This window comes from Balaenoptera physalus (assembly GCF_965194825.1).
Source record: "Balaenoptera physalus genome assembly, chromosome: 21".
In the NCBI taxonomy this organism is placed as follows: Eukaryota; Metazoa; Chordata; class Mammalia; order Artiodactyla; family Balaenopteridae; genus Balaenoptera; species Balaenoptera physalus.
Window position 1 is genome coordinate 11,181,217 of NC_138902.1, and position 26,710 is coordinate 11,207,926.

Here is a 26,710-nt window from a genome sequence, read left to right on the forward strand (position 1 = left end):
AGAATATGGAGTAGGGTTCCCTGTGCTATACAGTAGGTCCTTGTTCGTTATCTATTTTACATATAGTAGTTTTGTATATGTCAATCCCAAACTCCTAATTTATCCCTCCCCCTCACGTTTTCCCTTTGGTAACCATAAGTTTGTTTCCGAAATCTGTGAGTCTGTTTCTGTTTTGTAAATAAGTTCATTTATATATTTTTTTAAATATAAATTTATTTATCTATTTTTGGCTGTGTTGGGTCTTCATTGCTGCACGGGGGCTTTCTCTAGTTGGGGTGAGCAGGGGCTACTCTTCGTTGCGGTGCGCGGGCTTCTCATCACCACGGCTTCTTTTGCTGTGGAGCATGGGCTCTAGGGGCACGGGCTTCAGTAGTTGTAGCATGGGGGCTCAGTAGTTGTGGCTCGCGGGCTCTAGGGTGCAGGCTCAGTAGCTGCAGTGCACGGGCTTAGTTGCTCCCCACATGCGGGATCTTCCTGGACCAGGGCTCGAACCTGTGGCCCCTCCATTGGCACCGGATTCTTAACCACTGCGCCACCAGGGAAGCCCTCATTTATATTATTTTTTTAAAAATTAAATTCCACATATGAAAACTCCATTAATTTTCAAAAGCCAGAATCATATAGGCCACTTTCTGTTGTCACAATACAATAATGTTAAAAATTAAAATGGAAGTTTCAGTGAAAAACAGTCAAAAATCATTTAAAACACTCCAATTATGGAATCAGGCCAAAACGGTATTTAAGAAAATTCATTACTTGAAATGACTTCGTTATTAATTAGGAAAAAGTTAAAATAAATACATCAAGAATTCTCCTCAAGAAATTAGTGAAGAAATAGCAAAAAAAATATGTATTTTTTAAATCTGAGGAAAGCAGAAGGAAGAAATTGAGAAAGATAAGAGCTAAAATAATGAATTTAAAAATGCAAAAATGATAGAATTAAATTCAAGAGCCATTTCTCTGACAACAACAAACAACAATAAAATAGACATACCTCTAGCAAGTACAGTTCTGAAAAATAAACATATAACATTAAGTATTAGAAAGGAGACATGTAGAAGAGATTTGATAAGTATAAGAGAAGGCCTTCTACAAATTAACATTAATATATTTGAAAAGTTGAAGAAAATAAATGATTTTTACATAAATGACCAAAATTAATGCAAAAAGGAGTAGTAGAACTGAACAGAGCAGTAACTTTGAAAGAGATGAAACTGTCATTTAAAAAAACTGCCAGGGATTAAGAATCTGCCTGCCAATGCAGGGGACATGGGTTCGAGCCCTGGTCCGGGAAGATCCCACATGCCACAGAGCAACAGAGCCCATGCACCACAACTACTGAGCCTGTGCTCTGGAGCCCGCGAGCCACAACTACTGAGCCCGTGTGCCACAACTACTGAAGCCCGCGCGCCTAGAGCTCCGCAGCAATAGAAGCCACCACAATGAGAAGCTCGTGCACCGCAACGAAGAGTAACCCCCGCTCGCTGCAACTAGAGGAAGCCCGCGCGTAGCAACAAAGACCCAACACAGTCAAAAGTAAAATAAATAAATTTATTTTAAAAACTGACAGGGACTTCCCTGGGGGCACAGTGGATAAGACTCCATGCTCCCAACGCAGGGGGCCCAGGTTCGACCTCTGGTCAGGGAACTAGATCCCACATGCATGCCGCAACTAAGACCCAGTGCAACCAAATAAATAAAAAAACAAGTAAAAATTTAAAAACTGTCAGTGAAACAGGTACATATTCCAGCCAGCCCAACAGCTGAGTCTCTTCAAACTTTCTAGGAGTAGATAGCGTAAATATTACTTAAAATCATGGAGAACACAGAAAAAGATGAATGATCTCCCATTCACTGGGACCATGTTCAACTTCATACAGTTAGACAATGAAGCCCAGGGTGAGTGTTTCACACTTCGAGACAGCCCCCTTTTTTGGCATGTGTGCTGGGAGGTGGGTGAATTGAGAATTTAGTCCACATGGGGTTGGTTCCCTCCTTCAGGACGGGGGCTGACTACAGTTGTGGTTGTACCAAGAATTTAGTGTTTTGTAAACTTTTTAGACAAATATATATTTTTATATAAAACAGAAGCTGAAAATCTCAAAACAACACCTAACCTTACAGGTAAAGATATGCTGATATTTTCTGTTATTCTATTTCATTTTTGCAAGTGCCAAACAACACACTAAATGAATCTTCTACCATTAATAGGTGACAACCCACAATTTGAAAAACACCTGAGAAACTGGGATCCCCTTAGGAAGTGCCATCCTTGGAGGAATGAGCATTTGTGTACGTGTGTGCCTGTGTTCGTGTGTGTGTGACACACACTTGTTCTCCGAAGGCTGTCGTGTCACAGATATGTTTTGAGTATCTGCTCAACTCGCAATCCCCTCTCGGATAATGCCTTTTTCCATCATGGGGGTGAGACCTGTTCCCTTGGTCATGGCCACTCAGACTAGGGCTGGAGCCTGCAGCCAGGTGGATTATGGCTCCTTAGATGCTCATCATGGCTCCTTCACCACGTTAAGCTAATTCGAGAGAGTTTCTAAACTTGCAACCAAAGCTCTCGTTGTACAAGCATAGAAAGCATCTCGAAGGTACAAAGTTTGATGCATACTTTAAAAATTCATTATAAATTGCCTTATTAAATATATTATTTGAATTTTCCATTTCAGGGGTTGGCCCACTATGGTCTACAAGTTAAATCCAGCCTGTGGCTTGTTTTTGAATAGCCTACAAACTAAGAAGGATTTTTACATTTTTAAAGGGTTGTTAAAAAAAAAAAAAGAGTAGAATCTGTGACAGAGACAGCTTGTGGCCCACAATACCTAAAAATATTTATTATGTGGCCCTTTACAGAAAAAGTTTGCCACCCCCTGCTCCCTACCCTTCGTATTTCTCATCTCTTTGGTCTGTCAAATATTCAGAGGTTTATGAAACAGTCACACTTCTACTAAGCTTTCATCAGTTTACACATTGTGCTGCTCTACTAGTCAACACGTAAAAGTTTATGATGAGCATATTTTCTCAGTCCCATTAAATGCTTGGATTCTATTTTGAAAAATAACTTATTGTAATCCTTGCTATATTTTTGTTTGTATTAGCCTGCTACGTTTGCCTATCCTTTATCTGAAAAATTCTTTGGTCACATTGTTTGAAGCTGTCTTTTATTTTAAAAAATATAGACTGACCTTATTTTTTGTTCAATCTGGAAATCTTTGACTTATAAGAAAGAATATAATAACAGCTTAAAGTATATGCATTTCTTGTTGTAATTTGTTTGGGACCACTCCTTACACCTTGTTTTTGCTGTTAGTCAGTTAAGGGTGAAATGGTATTTCAGCCACGTTGCTTTTGCCTGCAAGTAATAACCTATTCTTTCTTTCTTTAATTTTTTAAATTTTTAAAATATTTTTTGTAACCTATTCTTTCTTAAACAACCTTATCAATATATGCCATATTCTGGCCATAAAACAAATTTTAGCACATTTTTAAAATTTGAAATCATATTAAACATGTTCCTTGACCATAACAAAATAAAACAAAAGTCAATAATAGGTACCTGAAAAATCTCAAAATGTTAAACAACACATATATAAAACATGGGTCAAAGAAGAAGTCTAAAAGGTAATTAGAAAATATTTTGAACTGCATGAAAATAAAAAGTTAACATACCAAAATCTGTAGAATGCACCTAAAACAGCTTGGGGGAAATTTATAGCACTAAATGCTTATATTAGGGTGGGAAAAAAAAAGGTTTCCCACAGTCTCAGTCAGCTGGCCTATAACAAATATCCATAGACTGGATGGCTTCAACAACATTTAGTTCTCACAGTTCTGGAGGCAGGAAGTCTGAGATCAGGGGGCCAGCGTGGTCAGGTTCTTGGCAATGGCTCTCAGAGAGGGATCCCATGTCTCCCTTTCTTTTTATAAGGGCCTCACCCTCATGATCTCATCTAACCCTACTCCCTAGCTGCAAATCCCATCACACTGGAGCTTAGGGTGTCAACACACGAATTTGGTGTAGGGACATGTTCAGTCCATGGCACACAATAATGTAAGCTTCCACCCTATGAAACTAGAAAAAGAAGATCAAATTAAACCCAAAGCAATCAGGAAGATGGGAATAACAAAGATAAATCCTGAGTGCAATAAAATCAGAAACAAAAACAATAGAGAAATCAATGAAACCAAAAGCTGGTTCTTTGATACAATTAAAAAAAAAAGAAAGAAAGAAAGAGAAAGGAAAAACTTGAAATACCTTTAGCCACACTGACCAAGGGGGAAAAAAAAAAGAGAAGTCACAAGTTACCATTATCACTACAGAACCTGCAGATATTAAAAGGATAATAAGGAAACACTATGAAAACTTCTATGCTCATATATGTGACAATTTAGATAAAATCAACCAATTCCTTGAAAGAGAAAAACGAAAAATCACTCAAGAAGAAAATAGATGACCTGAAATAGTCCTATATCTATTGAATACATTGAATTCGTAGTAAAATAAAATAAAATAAAAACTTTCTCATAAATAAAACTTCAGACCCAAATAATTTCACTGGCAAATTCTACCAAATGCTTGAGAAAGAAATAATACAAACTCTACACATTCTCTTCCAGAAAACAGAAGAGGAATACTTCCCAACTTGTTTTATGAGGCCAGCATTACTCTAATACCAAAACTAGGCAAAGATATTACAAGAAAACTACAGACCCGTATCTCTCATGAACATGTAATACAAAAATTGTGGGCAAAATACTAGCAAATTGAGCCTGGAAATATATAAAAATTGTAATACATCACAACCAAATGGGGTTTATCCAGGAATGCAAAGGTATTTTAACATTTGAAAATCAATCAATGTAATTTATCATATTAATAGACTACAGAAGAAAATATTCATGTAATTCAGAATGTGCTAGATGATGTCTTGGTATAAGCTTTTAAAAATAAATTTTATCTTAAACTTGATGAACACTTTTAATCTGACTACATAGGATTTCTTCAGCCCAGGAATTTTTTTTTTTTTTTTTACTTTGCTTTTGATAATTCCTTCTGTTTGATTTATTCGGATGTCTTCTGCAGGAATACCAGTTATCCATGTATTGGATGTCCTCTATTGTCTAAACCCACATTCTCTGTTTCTTTGTTATTTCCCCTAAATTCTGGGATACTTTCTCAAGCTTGTGTTATTTACTGCTATATGACAAACCACCTCAAAACAAAATGACTTAAAACAATAACCATGTATTATTATTTCTCAAGAATCTATAGGTCAGCTGGGTGGTTCTGCCCATCTGAGCTGGATTCAGCTAATAGCTTGGTTTGCTCAAGTGTCTGTGGTCAGTGGGAGGGATGATAGCCATTGGGTGAGGCTATCTTTAGCGGGAATGGCTTGGTTCTGCCCCATGTGGTCACTCATCCTCCAGAAGGCTAGCCTAGGCACACACTCAGGGCGAAGGCAGAGGAGAGGGTGAGGAGACAGAATGCTCAAGCACTTTTCTAGCTTCTATATGGGTCAAGTTTGCTGCTGTCTCTTTGTCAAGTCACGCGGCTGAGCCCAAAGTCAAAGTGGAAGGAACTCCAAAGTTATAGGGTAAAGGGCATAGGCAGAGGGAGACTCTAAATTAGGGTCATTAACGTGATCAGTCTACCATATGCTTCATTCGTATTACCTATTCAATTTTCTACACAATCAATTCTGGTCTATAGATTATATTTTGCTATTTTGTTTTTAGTTTCCATGTTTTCCCTTTTTATCTCATCCCTGACCCTTTTAATTCATTCTGATGTCTTTTCATCTTCCTCTATTTATTCTTTATGATATTTCTGTTGTATTTCATACTGACCATATCTTCCTATATTCTGTTAAGGACAGCACAGTTTCTGAAAGTTTCTTCTGGTTTTTGGAATTCTCGAAGTCTTCAGTATGCTGCTTCCTTCTCTTTGTTGTGATATATGTTTATAGGCCTCATTTGATATCTTTTGAATGAATTCTAAGACAACATTTATCAATATTTACAGTATATGGGTTGCTTTGGCCTCACTCTGTCTATTTGAGTGATGATAAAAAAATCCCATCACATGGACCTAGAGATGATCATACTAAATGAAGTAAGCCAGACAGACAAAGACAAATATCACATGATATCACTTATATGTGGAATCTAAAAAAAAAAATGATACAAATGAACTTACTTACAAAACAAAAACAGACACACAGACACAGAAATTAAACTTATAGTTACCAAAGGGGAAAGGGGGTAGGGATAAATCAGGAGTTTGGAATTAACATATACACACAACTATATATAACATAGATAAATAACAAGGACCTACTGTATGGCACAGGGAATTATATTCAATATCTTGTAATAACCTATAATGGATAAGAATCTGAAAAAGAATAGATATATATGTATGTATAACTGAATCACTTTGCTGTACACCTGAAACTAACACAACACTGTAAATCAACTATATTCCAAAAAAAAAATTGTAGGAGCAAAACAAACAAAAACAAACAAAAAAGCCCCATCACAGATCCACCTGTGGAGAGGAGGTGGTGAGTCCAGCTCTCAGTCCAAATCTAAGTTTGAGGCCAGTACTCACCAGTGTACTTAGTCTCCCTCTGCCTGGTTCTGTAATATTCTAAACAAAGGAAATACAGCTGGGGCTGCCCAGCTACCAGGATTCTTCCCAGCTACCTCTGACAGCAATTCTGTACTTGTGAGGAATATTCTGCACCCCTTCCAGCTGCCACCCGAGAGTTCCTGTCTCTTAATGTGTGTAGACGGATGACAAAGGGGTGTGGGTGGGCTGGAGGGGGGCAAGGTGGTGGCAGCTGTGCTCTGGCGGTCTCAAACCACCCCCCCCCCAAAAAAAACAGTCCCAGCGTGATGGAGACAGCTTTCCCAGTTTTCTGGCCAGGTTACAACTGCAGCATGGCCACGCCCGTGATTGTCTTGCCTTTGGGTTTAGCCCCAGCACAAGGACAGCATCTCACACGATACTTAGGCACTTAGTCTGTAATGTTTCTCATAAGAATGAACCAATAAATGGACCCAAACCTCTGAGCTGCGAGTGGGGTTTAGGTTTTAAAGCATTTCCCACCATTTTAAGACAGTGTCTGTTTTGTAAATTAAGAGTGGCATGCCGTGAGAAAGTTGGGTACGTGTTTTCAACTCGCCTTCATTTGACTTATAATTAATTAGGAATAAGTCCCCTAAGAATCCTATTCATTGATGTCCATCAGTCTTAGTTTCTGGCGAGGGTATGAACTTTTACCTTTATGGATATTTTAATAAAAGCTTGGGAGGTGATGCTTTCAAGAGCTACTTGTCAAATGTTACTTTAAACCAGATTTGGATGAGTAGAATTTTATTTTCAAAAAAAAAAAAGTGCACATAATACAAAATTCAAAAAATAAAAAGGGTATATATACCATGAAACATATTAGTCATATCCCAGACCTCCAACTACCTGGTTTCCCTTCCCAGAGTCAGGGAACTGACTCCTGTGAAATTATTTTACGTGTTTCCAGAGATATTCTATACATATGTGAGCATTGTATACACATATTTATACACACACATAGCTACATACTAACCACTTTTTTCCTTCGTGATTTTCGTCTCTTAACAAATCTTAGAGATATTTCCATATATCAGTACATGTATAGATTTATTTATCTTTCAGCCTTTCTACTGAGATTTTTAAAGTAGATTTTAAATTTTCATCAAATAAATAGTTATACTTCATTTAAAAAAGTCAAATAGCACAAAGGGGTTATTACAGAATATAATAGCTCTCCTTGCCACTAATTCCTAATCTTCCTAGAGGAAACCACATTCAACTCTTTTCATTATTTCTTCATGGATCTATTTCTCATATTTCTAAATATTATACAAAATATTCAAAATCTTGGATTGTGTTTTCCGTTTTAAACATTACGCATTATCTTTTCACCACTCCCACATTTAGATGGGATGAAAGGAGCTAGCGAATGAGTTGGAGGTCAGACCAGTAGAAGGAGAATCCAGAAAGTAATATTAGAAAAGCCAAGAGAAGTGTGGATTTCAGGACCAGAGGGCTCAATGGTGTCAAGGGCCCTAAAGCTGATAAGGAGGTGAGGACCAAGTAATGTCCACTCTGTTTGGCTATCAAGTTGTTGACTTACACTTCCAGCTGTAACAGCTTCAAGAGGGCCAGTGATTGCTGTGAAATGAACAGAACTGGTTGAAAGTGGCAAAGGGAACTCATTCTGGGTTGTCTGGACAATGACCTGGGATGGGGAGAGAGGAGGGCACAGGTGAGGACTGAGAGCTCGAATCCCTGAACCCAAGCTCAGCTTCTCACCGGATGTGTAGCTTCCTGGATATTTTATGAACCCCAGTCTCCGCAGGCTGGGCGCCCGGAGTTCCCAGATAACTCCTTAAACAGCAGGCACCCAAACTGTCCTTAAGCAACACAGTTTTCCCTCATTTGTCCTCAAAAGAAAGACAGATGGAGGGAGAGTGCCTCACCTGGGATACAACCCCAATATATCTCTCTATGAGATGACGGAAGGATCAGGAAATCCATGTCTAACCTTCTCTTAATTATCCGTGGCCTACGTAAGTTTTCCCAACAACATGTATTTTTAAAATTTCTGCCATGTGATGTAACAGACGTCATCCTGAGCTCTGGTGCGTGACCGGAAGAGACCCCACGAGGACCCTGCCCAGCAGGACAGGACTCCTGGGGAAAGGACAGGAAGTCGGATTTCAGGAGGTTGAGCAGGACTAGGAAAGTAAGAATGTAGAGACAGGAAGTGAAGACTAATCGTTCAGGAAGTCGGTGGATAATAGGATGGAGAGAACGGGAAAAACGGAAAGAGTAAGAATCTGAAGGATTCAGGAGAAAGTGAAATAAAAACCACAGGTTCCTTTGTCAAATTGCCTGTATGTCTGTTGAAGAAAATGCTTTGTGTGCTTGCTTTACAGTTCAGACCATCAGAACTCAAACCCGTTCAGATTTAAGAATGGACTCCAGGGCCAGCATCAGGAGTGAGGACCTGGACCACCCGGATCCCAAATATGATTTGAAAAATCACTTATTTAAATCAGAGGTAATTGGTCTTCCCTGGTGGCGCAGTGGTTAAGAATCCGCCTGCCAATGCAGGGGACACGGGTTCGAGCCCTGGTCCGGGAAGATCCCACATGCCGCGGAGCAACGAAGCCCGTGAGCCACAATTACTGAGCCCGCGCACCTAGAGCCTGTGCTCCGCAGCAAAGAGAAGCCACCGCGATGAGAAGCCTGCGCACCGCAAAAGAAGAGCAGCTCCCGCTCGCCGCAACTAGAGAAAGCCCACGCGCAGTAACAAAGGCCCAAAACAGCCAAAATAAATAAATAAATAAATCAGTGATAGTAAGATACTTTCATGGGAATTCCCTGGTGGTCCAGTGGCTCGGACTCCGCACTTCCACTGCCGTGGGCCCAGGCTCGGTCCCTGGTCGGGGGAACTAAGATGCCACAAGCCACACAGTACAGCCAGAAAAAAAAGGCATGCACTTCCAGATAGCCTTAGAAATGCACACCACGCTTTGACGCGTCAAAGAAACCATCTGCTGAAACAGGAGGAAGTTGCCAGGAGCAGGATGATGGTAGAAGAACTGAAATTAAGACAAGAGGTACCTCTTTTTTTTTAAAAAACAGTGCTTTTTTTTAGGACTTGCTCTTTTTTATCCATTAAAATTTTTCACAAATAAAAAAGACCCTATTAAAATTAAATGGGGCAATATACTGTGTGCTTCCTCCAAGAAAATTAGAGGCTGGGGTGAGACAACTATGCTGAAGCCATACTGACTTAGTGACAAAAAGGAAAGTCCAAGACCCAAGAGCTGGTGGTTTTAAGCTACTACGTGGGCCTGGGTGTACGTGGGCGCATGTGCTGGGAGTGGGGGGGAGACCACCTCAGAGCTAAACCAATGGTGTGTGTAGATGATTTCCCTAAAATTCTGTAAGTACACATTGAGAATGGTCTTCAGGAATTCATCTCGTCACAGATATTGCCTTCTTTAAAACAGTCCCATAAATAAATACTCAGCTTGATTCTTCTCTACTGATGCTGGAATGTGTAACCTCCTTGTGCCCTGCGGGGCTGTGGAGGAAAAGCCTCCACGCTTGTAGCACGCTTCTTCCTAAGTCAGTCTGCACCCTTCATCTGAGCACTGGAGAATCCGGCTGGGAATCACCTGAATGATGATATCGCATCAAGAATAGGAGCTCCTAGGCTTCCCTGGTGGCGCAGTGGTTAGGAATCCGCCTGCCAATGCAGGGACACGGGTTCGAGCCCTGGTCCGGGAAGATCCCACATGCCACGGAGCAGCTAAGCCCGTGCGCCACAACTACTGAGCCTGTGTTCTAGAGCCCGTGAGCCACAACTACTGAGCCCACGTGCCACAACTACTGAGCCCAGGAGCCTAGAGGCCGTGCTCCGCAACAAGAGAAGCCACCCCAATGAGAAGCCCGCGCACCGCAACGAAGAGTAGCCCCCGCTCGCCACAACTAGAGAAAGTCCGCGCGCAGCAACGAAGACCCAATGCAGCCAAAAATAAATTAATTAAATAAATAAATTTTTTAAAAAAAAGAGAATAAGAGCTCCTGTCACCTGGGCTGGCATTTGGGTGCTGCTCTTAGGAGCTGTGCTTCAAGGGATGTATACAGCATCTCTAAGCCTCAGTGTCCCTTCTGTAAAATGGGAATAATAATAGTACTACTTGATCAGTGTGTCCAAATGGAAGTATGTAAAAAGTGTCAACATAATATGCAATGCGTACTAGACTTTAATTAAACTGAAAAAAAAAATTAGAACTTTTATCAGATTAAAAAAACATATTGTAGGGACTTCCCTGGCGGTCCAGTGGTTAAGACTCTGGGCTTCCACTGCAGGGGGCACGGGTTCGATCCCTGGTCGGGGAACTAAGATCCCACATGCTCCGCGGTGCGGCCAAAAAAAAATACTAAAAATCACGTTGTAAAGGGGCTACAAGGAAAGCAAACTGTCCCCCGCCCTCACTCCTCTGTAGTTCCTCTCCTCCTACCACAGCCGTCACTTTTAGCCTCGTTCTATTGTTATTTATTCTAGGAGTTTTCTCCCTATCAGTAAATTACACATCTACACCATTGTGTATCTGTACCGCTATTGATTCATCAGCTTTAAATGCTATCTATTCAATTCCTGCTCTAACAGTTAAGGATTTGGTGCCCTGACGCCACTGCAGCTCTCACAGGACACTTCAGCCTCCATTTCTGGCTCCATCGAGATGGACTCTTTCCCCCCAACTCCCCATGTTGTGTTATGAATGTTAGTGACCAGCCTCTTCCTCTCCATCTCAACTTTGGGGGCTGAACCCTTATTTTAAAATATCAAAGGTGGTTACAATCATAACCTGCGTTGCAGTCCTAATGCTCTTTTCTGCTGTTTGTCTATAAATCGATTCTAAATGTTAAAGATAATTAGCAGCATTGACATTATCATGACTGTCAAATAGTGTCTTTAAACACAATGCTTTCTCCCAAGCACCTGTGTCCCTCAGGTACGAAGGTTCTAACGTGGGATTCAAACAGGCCACATTGCAGTTTGCCTTGTATTTGGAAAATGTCTTTCTTATACTTTTTCTCATGAGTTTCTAATTACTCTTTCGTTGTTGTAAGAAGGAACAGATGCGTTAACATGAGATGTCTTCTTGACCAGATCCCCACTCTTCCAGGTTCTTATATGTTATCCATTGCTTGGAAACTATTCCATTTTTCTTTTTGAAACTCCAGTTTTTTCGTGTGTAGACTGTGGTTTTCTCACACAGCTTTTTGCTTTTCCTGGTGTCTCTGGTTACTTTCTTGGATCCAATGCTTTTATTATATTGGGTTAGCCAAAAAGTTCATTCGGTTTTTCCGTAAGATGTTACAGAAAAACCCGAACGAACTTTTGGCCAACCCAATATCTTCGTTTATATTTTCTGAGTGTGTCATTCTATTTGGTCTAAATAAATGGTTGCACCATCTTTCTCCCTGGGTCCTCCCCTCCAGTACCCCCACGCTCTGATCTGGACCTGGTCGATTTCTGGGCCCACTACACAGCAACCATCAGTACTCCCCTGGCTCACAAGCACCGTAGCCTAGACCCTACTCCTCGTTTTACCAGAAAACCTTCCCAAGTGTTTCCAGTAAAGGAGTGGGTGGGAAGTAAATTTTCTACAGACTTGCCCATGTGAAAGGGCCATTATCCTGCCATCACTCTGGTGGCACAAGTGTCTTATAAACCTCTTCCTTCCTGTTTGCTGTTTGGAGGCTTTTCGAATTTTTTAAATCTCTGGAGTTCTCAAACTTCACAGTGAGATTTCTAGGTATGGCTCTTTTTTCACTTATCTTTCTGGACATCCTGTAGTCTCTTTCCCTACAACTTCTGGAACTTATGATAGTTTTTCGGATAAACTCATTCCTTCTGTTTTCTTTGTTCTCTGCTTCTGGAAAACTTACTAGTTATAAGTCAGGCCTCCCAGATTAAGGCTCTATGCCTCTTATATTCTGGTTAAGTTTTCTGTATGTCATTTTGGTTTACTTTCTGAGGGATTTCTCTGATTTCGTCTTCTGACCCTTCCATTGAATTTGTAATTTCAAAAATCTGTCTCTTTTTCTTTTTTTCTTTCTAAGAGCTCTTTCTAATTTTCTGTTTCTTTTCCACGGATTCCTTTCCTTGTTTCATAAATATATTCTTTTACTCATATCTCTGTTGGTACTAACTACAGTATTTAAAATGTTATCTTCCGTTTCATTAATGAGTTCTATGTCTTCTAGGGACAGTTTTTCTTTTTGTGTACTTGTTCTTTCTCGTCCACTTTGCAGGTCTGACTCAAATGTCTGATTAGCTTTGGGTATCTGCTTATATTTGGAAATGTGGAAATTCAAAGACTGACTGCGAGTACTGGGTACAGAGGTGGGAGTTTTCCTCTGGACACACTTTGCTTTAGACTTAGGCAGACAGGCGGGCGGAGGCCGTGCTCTGCAGAGAACCGAGACGAGGGGAGTTTCACTTGGGTCACCATCAGTCTAGTCTCTGTAGTTCTCCCTGGAGAATTCTTCTGATGTCTTTAGAAAAGATGTTTTTTCTTTGCTTGGGGTTTAAATACCTGGCTATAAGGCATTATGCATAGAGAAATAGGGGAGAATTATGGGGGAGGAGTGATTGTCACGTGTAAGTCTCTAACCAGTCCCTGTGTTCACCCTCACTTCGTGCCCACCATGGGATCTGAAGGCTCTTCAGGGCTGTCTATAGGTCCACTCTCACCCCAGTGCCTACAACGCAGTCCCATAATCTGGGCTCCAGAGGGTCTGCTTCATCACTCAGCTCGCTACACACTTTTTGTTTTACAGAAGTTTGTTAAACTCCCTTGTTTGTTGATGACACACCTTCCTAGCCTCTTTATTGTTAAGGTTTTAAAGATATTATTTATTAGCATCTTAATGCAGAGTTTATAATTTTATGTACTCAGTCTGCCATCTGAGACTGAAAACTTCCATTTCCTTTAGTAATCAAGAAATAAATCCATTGTTAATACTACTCAGCCATAAAAAAGAACAAAATAATGCCACTTGCAGCAACGTGGATGCAACTAGAGATTATCACACTAAGAGAAGTAAGTCAGAAAGAGATGGGCAAATATCATATGATATCACTTGTATGTGGAATCTAAAAGATGACACAAATGAACCTATCTATGAAACAGAAACGGAATCACAGACATAGAGAACAGACTGGTGGTTGCCAAGGGGGAGGGGGCTGGGGGAGGGATGGAGTGGGAGGTTGGGCTTAGCAGATGTAATCTATAATAGAGAGAAAGGATAAACAACAAGGTCCTACTGTATAGCACAGAGAGCTATATTCAATGTCCTATGATAAACCATAATGGAAAAGAATATTAAAAAAAGAATGTATACATGTGTATAACTGAATCACTTTGCTGTACAGCAGTAATTAACACAACATTGTAAATCAACTATGCTTCTATAAACAAAAAAAAAAAGAAAGAATTCCATTGTTGCTTCTCAGGAAGAAGTGGGAAGGGTGTTCTGAATTGCAGGCAATGTCAATGGCTAGAATGACTGCATGGAGGAAATTCATGGAAGGTGAGAATGTTTCCCTTCTCCTGGTCCCCCAGCAGCCCAGTAGGAGAGCAGGGCAGGCAGAGCTACTGCCTTTCCACATGCTACTTTAGACATACTGGGTTTCTTTTCTCCCATACCTTTGTGGGCCTGAATTTGACACTAATATGTGCCTTGATGAATGCTTTTTATGTACCGTGTGTAAGACGCACATCATTTTATTTAATATTAGCCACCTTACAAATTAAATATTATTATCTTTATTTTATAGTTGACTAAAGGGAGCCTCAGTGAGATTACGTATTATATCCAGGTTGACACAGCTAATAAGAGGTAGACCTAGAATTTCAGCCACTACTGGTTCCCGTACCCGCCCACTCTCCACTGTAGCAGGGAAAGCATATCGATGTGTAAGAATTCATCTCCCCTTTCCCTCCACTTCCCCTCCGTACTCCTAAAGTCTGAGGCAGTGTGGTATAGTGCGAAGTACTGACTCAGGAGCCAAAAAGGTTGGATTTGGGTTCTTGCCTTTGCCACCTTTGGTGAGATGTTACCTTGGGTCAATCCCTAGACTTTCCTGACCCTTACTTTCCTCATCTGTATAGGAAAGTATAATAAAATCAGCTCTGTCACCACCACCGGATGCAGGAGGATCACACGAGAACCTGTATATTAAAAGGCTCTGCGGTAATCATAGCAGCAGCTCACACCGGTATAGTCCTTTACAATTTGCAAAGTGCAACAATATTGTGAAATAATCCCTACCTGTTCTACAGAGGAAGACTGTGGCTGAGAGCATTTGGGTATCATACAGCTCATACTCTGCAGAATCAGAACTGAAACCCAGGTTTTATTACTCCAGATTCTATTATTTTCCCACACTCTAATGCTGCCACCTTATTTGCAAGAAGATTCTTTAATTATTGGCAGTTAACAATAGAATTTCTTCACAGAGCTCAGTCATTTCAAATTCTATTCTTTCTATTCTTAATTTTATTTATATACTACTTTTCAGGAGCTCACCTATTGCATTAAGTAGATAATAATAAGTAAATAATGTCAATTATTTATTATTCATTTATTACTTTAATATAGTAAATCATACCACAAAGGCCAAAAAATATGAAGCAATTCTTTTTTTTTTAATAAATTTATTTATTTATTTATTTATTTTTGGCTGCGTTGGGTCTTCGTTGCTCTGCGCGGGCTTTCTCTAGTTGTGGCGAGCGGGGGCTACTCTTCCTTGCGGTGAGCGGGCTTCTCATTGCAGTGGCTTCTCTTGTGCACAGGCTCTAGGCGCGCAGGCTTCAGTAGTTGTGGCACACGGGCTCAGTAGTTGTGGCTCGCAGGCTCTAGAGTGCAGGCTCAGTAGTTGTGGCGCGCGGGCTTAGTCGCTCCACGGCATGTGGGATCTGCCCGGACCAGGGCCTGAACCCGTGTCTCCTGCATTGGCAGGAAGATTCTTTACCACTGCGCCAGCAGGGAAACCCTGAAGTAATTCTTTAAAGGTGTTTAAGTTAAAACCAGTAAGGAAATTGGGCCTGACATATCATAATCCCTGGTGCCACTGAATACCATTTCTAGTAGTTGGATGATATTTTCAATAAAATGAAGAGCTTGCCTGCATCCTAAGTATTTACTTTTTAAAAAACATTCCAGCAGGTAACACAATGTTTACATGGCTCTTTGGCCTTAGAATACATCACTGCGGAAGGGGCATAAATCCTCCAACCAGCTCTCTGTGCAGTCCTGTTGCAGAAGACCACACAGTTGTTCTACCCAGAGGGCCCACTGGTCTAGATCATGTCCAGGCCTCAATGCAGCCTCCTTCTGGATTAATGAGGAAAACAGCCAGCAAGCCTAGGACACAGGGTACAAAAGGAAAGACAGCAGATTGGGGCTGAGAGAAAGCAGGGAGAGAGGCAGAGGGAGAAAGCAAAGTCAGAAAACTAGACGCAAAGAAGAAAAAAGACTTTGTGTATCCTCGACATTGGCGTTGCCCTGAGATGGTTAGGTGCACAGAAAGAGAAAAGGATGTTAATTAATATTCAGGTTGCAGAAGCCAAAATGGACAGTTTCTAAGAGTAGAGGCAATTAACTCTCTGCGCACACAAAAGAGAAGCTAAGCAGCCCTTCCTGACTGTCTACAGGTTGCCCTGGTGAGTGGCACGGACTCTGTAGGTCTCATCACTGAAGGGAACCTGCCGGTGGCCAGGCCTGACCTTCCCACATGCCCTGGGGCCTGGGCTGCTTCGCCCACTGGCTGAGGCCACAGTGACATCAGTGACGAGCTGGACCACTCAGCTCATTTCCCAAGAGGAACTAGGTTCAGCGTCAAGGTTTACGATTCCACTGCACCTCTATATAAAACAAATCCCACATTCATCTACCTTAAAAATCAGAATTTAGTTTGGAAAAATAGTAGATTAAGGAGGTACAACCTCATTGTAGAAACCGTAAAAAATGTAAAACATATTTTGAAAAAAATTCACAATCCTGTAAATTCAGAGTAGTTACATTCTTTAAAGAGTAATTTATGTACAACTAGGTTCTAAATTTTCATAATAGACTTATAAAAAGTAACTGTCTGAAACTGCCGCAAGGCTGCCAAGACCTCACCTTCCAGACAGGATTGGAGGGAAATGACTCTGTTCTTAAATCTCTATGTACTTTTAAATTTATTTATTTATTTATTTATTTATTTTTGGCTGTGTTGGGTCTTCATTTCTGTGCGAGGGCTTTCTCCAGTTGTGGCGAGCGGGGCCACTCTTCATCGCGGTGCGCGGGCCTCTCACTGTCGTGGCCTCTCTTGTTGCGGAGCACAGGCTCCAGATGCGCGGGCTCAGTAGTTGTGGCTCACGGGCTTAGTTGCTCCGCGGCATGTGGGATCTTCCCAGACCAGGTCTCAAACCCGTGTCCCCTGCATTGGCAGGCAGATTCTTAACCACTGCGCCACCAGGGAAGCCCTATGTACTTTTTTTAAAGTAATGCTTTTAATTTAGACTACAGAATTCTAAACAATATTCTGTACAATTAAAAAAATCATAAACAAGCTGCTGCATGGGAAAAGAGAAACCTATGAATGTTAAATATGACACGCTCTATTCCGGATTCACTCCTGATTTTTAGTAAATGTACTCTGCATTCTTATGTAGTACTATTTCGCATTCTGCTTTACTCACTGTGTCATTTTACGTATCCATGCCCCTGACTCATTTTCTAAGCTGCCATTCCCCCACCCCCCTCCGTTTTTAACTTCACACTCCATCAGGTTTGTTCTGGCCATGTCCCTGGCCTGCTTAGAATCTTCTCTTGGTTCTCCATTGTCTTTAAAATCAAAGCCAAGCTCACAGAACACCTTCTGAGCTGGCCTCTCTGCTTTGGCCCCCTCCCCCCGCACTGGATGCAGAGCATTAATGCAGACTTGATAAGCACTGCTGAGTTCTCTCCAGGATGGATACCCTGATTAGTACTCCCACGCCAGAGCTGACAGCCCACAGCCCCTGCCCACACCTGGCGCTATCCAGCTTGCTGATTTTGCTGGTCTAACTGGTATAAAATGTTTAGGGATGAGTGATGCTTAATGCTTATGGTTTCCTGCTCTGGTCATTGCTTGCTTACAGACTTTACCATCTTCACTTGGAGCACCCATCATTTTCTTCCTGAGTTGCCTTAGATCCTTGTCAGTTTTAGATATTGCAAAAATCTTCTCAAGGGATTAATCTCCAAAATATCCAAACAGCTCATGCAGCTCAATCTCAAAAAAACAAACAACCCAATCAAAAAATGGGCAGAAGACCTAAATAGATGTTTATACAAAGAAGACACACAGATGGCCAACAAACACATGAAAAAACGCTCAACATCACTTAATTATTAGAGAGATGCAAATCAAAACCACAGTGAGGTATCATCTCACACCGGTCAGAATGGCCATCATCAAAAAGTCTACAAATACATGCTGGAGAGGGTGTGGAGTAAAGGGAACCCACACTGTTGGTGGGAATGTAAATTGATACAGCCACTATGGAGAACAGTATGGAGGCTCCTTAGAAAACTAAAAATAGAACTACCATGTGACCCAGAAATCCCACTCCTGGGCATATACCCAGAGAAAACCATAATTCAAAAAGATACATGCACCCCAATGTTCACTGCAGCACTATTTACAATAACCAGGACATGGAAGCAACCTAAATGTCCATCGACGGATGAATGGATAAAGAAGATGTGGTACATATATACAATGGAATATTACTCAGCCATATAAAAGAATGAAGTTGTGCCATTTGCAGACACATAGATGGACCTAGAGACTGTTATACAGAGTGAAGTGTAAGTCAGAAAGAGAAAAACAAATATATTAATGCATATATGTGGAATCTAGAAAAATGGTATAGATGAACTTATTTGCAAAGCAGAAATAGAGACAGACATAGAGAACAAACGTATGGATACCAAGTGGGGGAAGAGGGGGTGGGATGGATTGGGAGATAGGGATTGACATATATACACTATGTATAAAATAGATAACTAATGAGAATAGACTGTATAGCACAGGGAACGTTACTCAATGCTCTGTGGTGACTTAAATGCGAAGGAAATCCAAGGAAGAGGGGATATATGTATACGTGTGGCTGATTCACTTTGCTGTACAGCAGAAACTAACATTGTAAAGCAAATATACTCCAATTTTTTAAAAAAATCTCCTCTTGGACCCGTCAAGACTTAATCCATAGTGTCCTTCACTGAAGAGATATTCCCAATTTTGATGAAAATAAATTAACATATCTTTTGCTGGAGTCTGTTTGTGAGTTTTAATACTCATTCTTCAAGACTATTCTACTATAATCTGCTCCATGAAATTAGTCATCACCTCCTCTAGGATCTTGAAAGACTTTATTTATACTTCCTTTATTTTATCTGCTTTAAGGAATTTCTTGTGATGTTCTGTTTTGCTTTCTGAAGTCTGACCTCCTCAAGGGTAAGGACTGAGTGTCGTTCATCTCTGAATCCCCAGTGCATTCTGACTCATGGTAGTTCCATGTTGGTGGAATGAATAAATGACCCATGGTAGTGGCCGTGTCGTTATCTATGTGGAATTCCAGTAAGTCATTTCCTCTCGCCCCTACAATGCATTAGCAGAGAACCTTCCGCTCCCATGGTCTCTTTTGTCCACAGTTACTTGGAATTGGAACTCAGACAGAGTGAGTAAAAGACAGCGTCAGATGCTGGCCTCAAGAGATGTTGAAGCAGGGCAGCCCTTCGGGGCATGTGTGCTGCTCTTCAAGGAGGGGAGGTGGTCTGCAGGGAGAAGAGAGCAAAAGTCCAAGGGGCCAAGGGAGGGAGATCAGGTTTTCCTTGGTTCTTGCCAGGTTTTCTGCTTCTGATCCCTCATGAAGCTTTGGTCATAAGGTCCCTCTCTATTCCTTTACCTTGAGAAAGCTCCAGTAAGTATCCCAAAGATACCTAGTTACATGTTTTCTACTTAGTAACAGAATAATTGCAACTTTCACATTTTCATTAGAGGTAATAGTAACTTATTCAATATTATGGCTAAGGCATTTTTTTTTCAATATCTTTATTGGAGTATAATTGCTTTACAATGGTTAGTTTCTGCCGTATAACAAAGTGAATCAGCTATACGTATACATGTATCCCCATATCTCCTCCCTCTTGCGTCTCCCTCCCACCCTCCCTATCCACCCGAAGTGAGAGAGTGGTGAGTCATCTTTTTAGTCTTTTAATAACCATACAGAAGTGAACTCACATTCAACTTGTCTCAGTGATCTCTTTTTAACTGGCTACACTTTTTGTTCTTTAGTTGGGCATACCATGCTTATTGCATCCAAAATTTTTCACATGAAAGTGGAAAACTCCGATAGCAATTTGGTGTGTTGGTGGAAGGACCCAATAAAAAGGTAGGAATCAATAGCACTCATTTATTTGTGTGTTAATTCCATTTTATATGTTTTTAAAACATAATTAAACCTGGATCAGTCTTCTATGATTTCACGTTTGTGGTAGTTCATACGGTAACTAGGTTGGGTGAATTTTTTTTTTTGGCCACGACTTGTGGCTTGTGGGGTCTTAGCTCCCCAACCCGGGATTGAACCCACGCCCTCAGAAGTGAAAGTGCAGAGTCTTAACCATTGGACCGCCAGGGATTTCCCAGGTTGAGTGAATTTAAAAAAGAATTTTTAATTGAAATATAGTTGATTTACAATGTTTTTTGTTTTTTCATAAATGTATTTATTTTATTTTATTTATTTTTGGCTGCACTGGGTCTTTGTTGCTGCGCGGGCTTTCTCTAGTTGTGGTGAGCGGGGGCTTCTCTTGTTGCAGAGCACGGGCTCTAGGCGCACGGGCTTCAGCAGTTGTGGCTCGCAGGCTCTAGAGCGCAGGCTCAGTAGTTGTGGCGCACGGGCTTTGTTGCTCCGCGGCATGTGGGATCTTCCCAGACCAGGGATTGAACCCCTGTCCCCCCGCACTGGCAGGCAGATTCTTAACCACTGCGTCACCAGGGAAGCCCCATTTACAATGTTTTGCAGTTTCAGGTGTACAGCAAAGTGCTATATATGTATATATGTATATTCTTTTCCATTATAGGTTATTACAAGGTATTGAATTTAGTTCCCTGTGCTATACAGTCAGTCCTTGTTGTCTATCTATTTTATATATAGTAGTGTGTATATGTTAATCTCCAACTCCTAATTTAGCTGTCGCCCCCGCCCACTTTGGTGACATAAGATTGTTTTCTATGTCTGTGAGTCTGTTTCTGTTTTGTAAATACATTCATTTGGATCATCTTTTTAGATTCCACAAATAAGCGATATCATATGATACTTGTCTTTCTCTGTCACTTGTCTTTATACTTCTCTTAGTATGATCATCTCTAGGTCCGTTGATGTTGCTGCAAATGGCATTATTTCATTCTTTTTTATGGCTGAGTAATATTCCATTGGGGGAATGAAAATATATATATATACACATATACATATATATATCTTCTTTATTCCTCTGTTGATGGACACTTAGGTTGCTTACATGTCTTGGCTATTGTACTGAGTGAATTTTTTATTTAAAAAAAATGTTATTGTATAATACAACACAGACACCAAAACCCACACTAAACAAATGTATAGCTTAATTAGTAATGATAAGGCGGATACACCCTTGTTATTACCACTCAGGTCAAGAAATAGAAACTCGCTCCCCCCCACCCCATGTGCCCATCACAGTCACACCTCCCTTCAGGTTAAGTTTTAATTATACAAATGACAAAAGGATTAGGTAGGCAATTATGCAAATAATTTTGCAAAGAGAGAGAATGTTTACATATATCATATTAATTTTTAGCACTTAATTTAAAAATCTTACTTGCAGTAAAAAAAATTTATCATAATATTGGAATAATCACTACTCTATATAGTTTATTGTGTGGTCTCTCTCTCTCTATAGATAGAAAGGCAGATAGATAGATGGATAGATATGTATATAGCTTTAATATATTATCCTAGACCGATGGACAGACATATATTTTGTTTTAATATCTTATCCTCACTACACCCCTTCCAGGAGTTTATTTAACAAACAATGAAGCTAAAGATCAAGGATAAAGAAATTTGCTCAAGGAATAAAGGTAGAATTGAAATCAAGCAGATCTAACCCCCTTTCCATGATATCCTGCTATGATAATTCTAAGTGGTTCTTATTTGTTCATTAAACAGGTTTGCCATATCTATGCATGTTCTGTTACTGTATGTTACTGAAAGTAAGAAACTCCATTACTTTAAAAATTATATCATACAACTATTTCACTCCTGAGAATGGTCTTTTTTCTTGATTCATCCTAGCAACGCTTTACTTTATTTTTAGCATAAAATAAATAGGCTGGCTCAAAGCGAGTAACAACAATTCTTACGGAACACATACTGTCAGACACTATGCTGAGCAGTTAACATGGGGAATTTCATTTAACCCTGAAAGTAGTTCTTTGAGGTGCGAGTTATTATCTCCATTTTATAGGTAAGGACACAGAGCGCTGCCAGTAGAAAAAGAGCTGGGATGGAAATCAGGTCTTTCTCGGGCCACAGCTCACACTGCTAGCCCCTCGGATGCACGTCCGCCACACACACCTACTGACTTTGTGCTCACTGGGTCACTGATGGTACCTGCACTGTAGGAGTCTTCTTTTTTTACTTGCATATTCTTGAGTAACTGAACTGAAACTGGAGCAGAAAGAGATACTAGAAAGAAGCAAAGGAACCAACCCCACATCCTATATGTGCTCCTAAGCCTATGTCTCTTGGCTCTTTTCCTGATTTACAGCGTGTCAGGATAAGTGCTTTGGAGGAAAAGCAAGACTTCATCCAATCGTCAGTAGAAAGCCTTGGTGGCTGCAGTTTCTGTGACTTACAAAAAGGATACACAGGAGAAGAGGTAGGGAAAGCTTTGTGTCATACTTATTAATTACTACGGATATTTTAAAAAATATCAAAGAGTGTTATGACAGAGCGGCAATGAAAGAATAACTTTTTCAATATGAACTAGAGTTATTTCGAATTCAGTTTGTGCAGCAGCTTATGTAAACCTGCCTGTCACTGTGAAAGCCCTTGTCTTCTTTTGTTTTCAAAGTCATAACTTAAATGACAAACAAATATGTTAAGTGGCTTTTGTGAACTGGCTACAAGCTTTGCATGCCCTGACTTGTCTGGTACAAAGTGTACAAAACAGACGTGTGATTTATAAACTATGGGGTAATCAAATGAATACAAAGAAAAGGAAAGAATCCTCTATATTTGAGTATTTGGGAATGATACTCTAAAAATACTGTAAGGAAAACTTGCTGCAATTCGCTTGACTTTTCTTTAATCTCCAAGGGACTTGAATAAGGTTGATAAATTAGGTGTGCTAATTTATTCCCCAGCAGTAACATCTGCATTATTTTCTACTGGAAACAATGCTTGAACCTCCAAACCATTCTGTTTCTATGAGAATCATAAGAAGCACAGAGTGACAAGGATCTCAGGAGACAACATAATTCTGGTTTTTAACGTTGGGCCTCTCTGTGCCCCTATTTCCATCTGGAAAAAATGGAGGTATTTTCATTACTTGAAGGATGACACAGAGACCAAAGGTGTTTAGATGTCGTGAGATACCTAGCTGTGTGTTCACATGTGGCAGTTTTGTTTGATGCTTGATTCCTGTACTTTATACGTTTTCATGAGCTGGCTGCTTTTCCTGGGACTGCAGAGAAAGCTGAAGAATACATGCTGTAGTGGCCAGGAGGCTTTAGGGACTCCATCCTTGTCTGATTCTGCTCTTTAGAGCTCTTAAATATAGACATTGATTACACAGTAAAAAAATACTGAACATCACCAAGGATCATTCCATTGCCTTCCCAGGGGATCAGGTGGTATAACATTTAGGATGTGAACATCCCTGGGGTAAAGGCAGTCTTATTTCCATTTAACAGGTGAACAAATTGAGGCCTGGTGAGGTTAGTGAGCTACGCTCAAATTCAAATACATACCACACAGATAGAAATAGGCTGGAACTCAGGTTTCAAATTCTGTGTTCTATTAACTAAACCATTACCTAGTCCATTTTGTATCTCTATTGGTGCTTTCAAAATTGTCCTGAAACATACAGAAATGAAGAAGTGTCTTTGATTGTATTAAATGTGGCTTGATACAAACTAAATCAAATTCAAATTACATTTTAACTTCTTAGGAGAAAGATGAACTAGATCCTTCTGATTGGACAAAAATCACAAGTTATAATAGAGTTCAAAAGGAAATGGATTGTTTGGACCATGAGGTGGCTTCCCTCTATTCAGAACTGTTTCAAGCTAAATTTACCCTCAAATAGCTTGAAAAAGCAAACGTCAAGCTCAGTCAAAGCTGTCAGCTAGCAGAACAGTAAGTGTATGGTTAATATATTCAGCTCGAAGTTCTCCACAACAGTAATTAAGGACTAGTGTTTTTAAAAATTTTGTAACTCTTTTGAAGCATACTTGATTTTCTGGCATCTTTTTTCCTTTTAATAAACAAACAAAGCATATATTTTACAAATATTAAGTTAGCATAACTAAAAGTTGTTATTAATTCTATTTCACCATGGCAACAGGTCACAGGCTATTAAGTAAGGCACCTAAGAAGTAGCCAAAAACATCCAGAACCGTAAGTAAATTAGAATGCAACTAAATAAGCAAATTTTGAGTAAGTAACCACTTTTCCAACCACTTTGATTCACTCATCATCTGTAGATAAATGAAAATCTGCCCTTGGAACTGGCATTTCTAAAACCCAATCTCCAGTCGTCTGCAGAAAACATCACGGGTCTTGAAGATGAAAAGAGAAAACTAACTCGGATGATCAAAAGTCTCAAGGAAGAAAGGGAGCGACCCCTTTCCCAAAAAGATTTGCTGATAAAGGCCTTGATAGCTCAAAACAGGTGCTTGAAGTTTGTCTGCAATTAGCCAGGCCAATGTCCCTTCCTGTGTTCTGCACTGTTGACATATTTCCTCAGCCTTAGTTGGTTTCCAATCAACAATGCTTTATTGATTGATATTTTGCTGATATATAAGACAGTAATGTCATTAGATTTTTTAAAAATGTTTATTTTATATTGGAGTAGAGTTGATTTACAATGTGTGCTATTTTCAGGTGTACAGCAAAGTGATTCAGTTATACATATACATATATCCATTCTTTTTTCAGATTCTTTTCCCATATAGGATATTACAGAATATTGAGTAGAGTACCCTGTGCCATACAGTAGGTCCTTGTTGATTATCTATTTCATACATAGCACTGTTGTGTGTATATGTTAATCCCAACCTACTAATTTATCCCCCCCTCCTTTCCCCTTTGGTAACCATAAGTTTGTTTTCAATTTTTGTGAATCTGTTACTGTTTTGCAAATACGTTCATTTGTATCATTTTTTTAGATTCCACATATAAGTGACATCATATATTTGTCTTTGTCTGACTTACTTCACTTAGTATGATAATCTCTAGATCCATTAGATTTTGCTTAAGAATTATAAATTGTGGGAGATGGTGACTTAAGTAAATTCAAAATGTTATGCTGTGGTAATCTACTAAACCTGAATGTAACAACAGAGAAATTAATTTGTAAAAACCTGCACCATGACTACTCTTTCAAACGATGGAATTGGTCCACTAAAGATTGTCTGAAACCAACCGGGGAACCTGTAGATTACCTGCAATCCCTTCACAGCCCCAGGCCAGCTTTGTTCCCTTTGTAATTCAAAGAGCTTTGCATTTGCTGGCCTTTACTGTTAGGGTGAATGAGTTTTAAAGAAATCACAAACCAATTAAAATACTGGTGTAGCAAAACGAATTTGGAAAGGCAAATGTGTAACCACACACACAAAAGGTTCATGTTTTGGGACTGTTTGCTTTTTTTGACTTTCCATGTGACCATTTTCATTGGTACGATGAACTGAGATTTAGCTACCAATGTTTTTTGAAGAATAATTATATATATATTTAAAATTGTAACACCTTAAAAATATATAGTATACTTACTGTGCTCTGGGATATTTTAAGGAAAATAAATCCATCCTTTTTTTTTTTGCTTTTGGGAGGGTATTAACATGATACAGCTCACATGGTGAAGAAGTGAGGTCTCCCGCCATCAGCATGTGAGGGAGCCACCTTGGAAGCTTTCAGCTGAAGGTGACCCCACCTGAAGGCTGACACACTCACTGCTACCTCGAGAGACCCTGAGCCACCCAGAGACCCTGTTCTCAAATTCTTCACCTGTGATAAAATAAATGTTTGTTATTGTAAGCCACTAAAAAATAAAATAAAATAAACTACTATATGTTGTTGGAGTTTAATCACTGTCACAAAGTATACAGGACTTGTAGCAAGGGCTGCAAGGATGGTAGAAACACTATTACTATCTTGCACTGGGAAAAAATAGAAAACTATTAAGACAGCTTTATTCCATAGGCCTGGCTGCCTTCTTGGATGATTTAATTAAGTGATTATTTATTAAACACCTAGAATTTTTAAAGTATCCACTGTAGTGGATATAAGCTATATGTTTGTCAGAAACTGCCTTTTTATATACCTGCCTTCGTACCTCTCTCTGTTTGCCCGTGGAGACATTTCTTCCCATTTAATCTTTACATTTCTCAGTATTGCAGAAGTTCAGGACTGGAAGAGTCAATCCCGTTGTTCTCTTTTCCTCATTTGTAAAATGGTAACCAAAAGCTCATCTCTCTTCCTACCTCACTGGGATGAGACAGAGTTGACTGTTCTAACAGATACAAAACTGTAGAATCACTCTCTTTATTTAGGGATTCCAATGCATTTAATCATTTTGGTGGGGAAGAGGTGACATTCTGATTGCTAGAGTTTGAACTAAGATGATGGAGAAGGGCAGAATTGGATGTGGTAGCCAAATGAATAGGTGGAGTTTAGTTAATTGCTTACATAATGATTTCAGAGGCCGTAAAGGCTCTCTTATGCCTAAAAATTAAACTTCTCTGTAATGCCTGAAAACTTCATTCCTTTCCAGCTG

General features: G+C 39.9%; 1 long non-coding RNA gene across 3 annotated transcripts; it reads left to right on the forward strand.

Annotated features, from left to right (window-relative positions):
* Positions 1-14,694: 14,694 nt before the first annotated feature.
* On the forward strand, positions 14,695-25,993 carry LOC309651501. 3 transcript variants are annotated; one of them, XR_014258199.1, is made up of 3 exons: positions 14,695-20,070; positions 22,481-22,591; positions 23,885-25,993. It is a non-coding gene; the product is annotated as an uncharacterized lncRNA (long non-coding RNA). The 3 variants fall into 3 exon arrangements; XR_014258200.1 differs by having other exon boundaries at positions 14,695-19,599; positions 19,974-20,070; positions 22,481-25,993; XR_014258198.1 differs by having other exon boundaries at positions 22,481-25,993.
* The last annotated feature ends 717 nt before the right edge of the window (positions 25,994-26,710 follow it).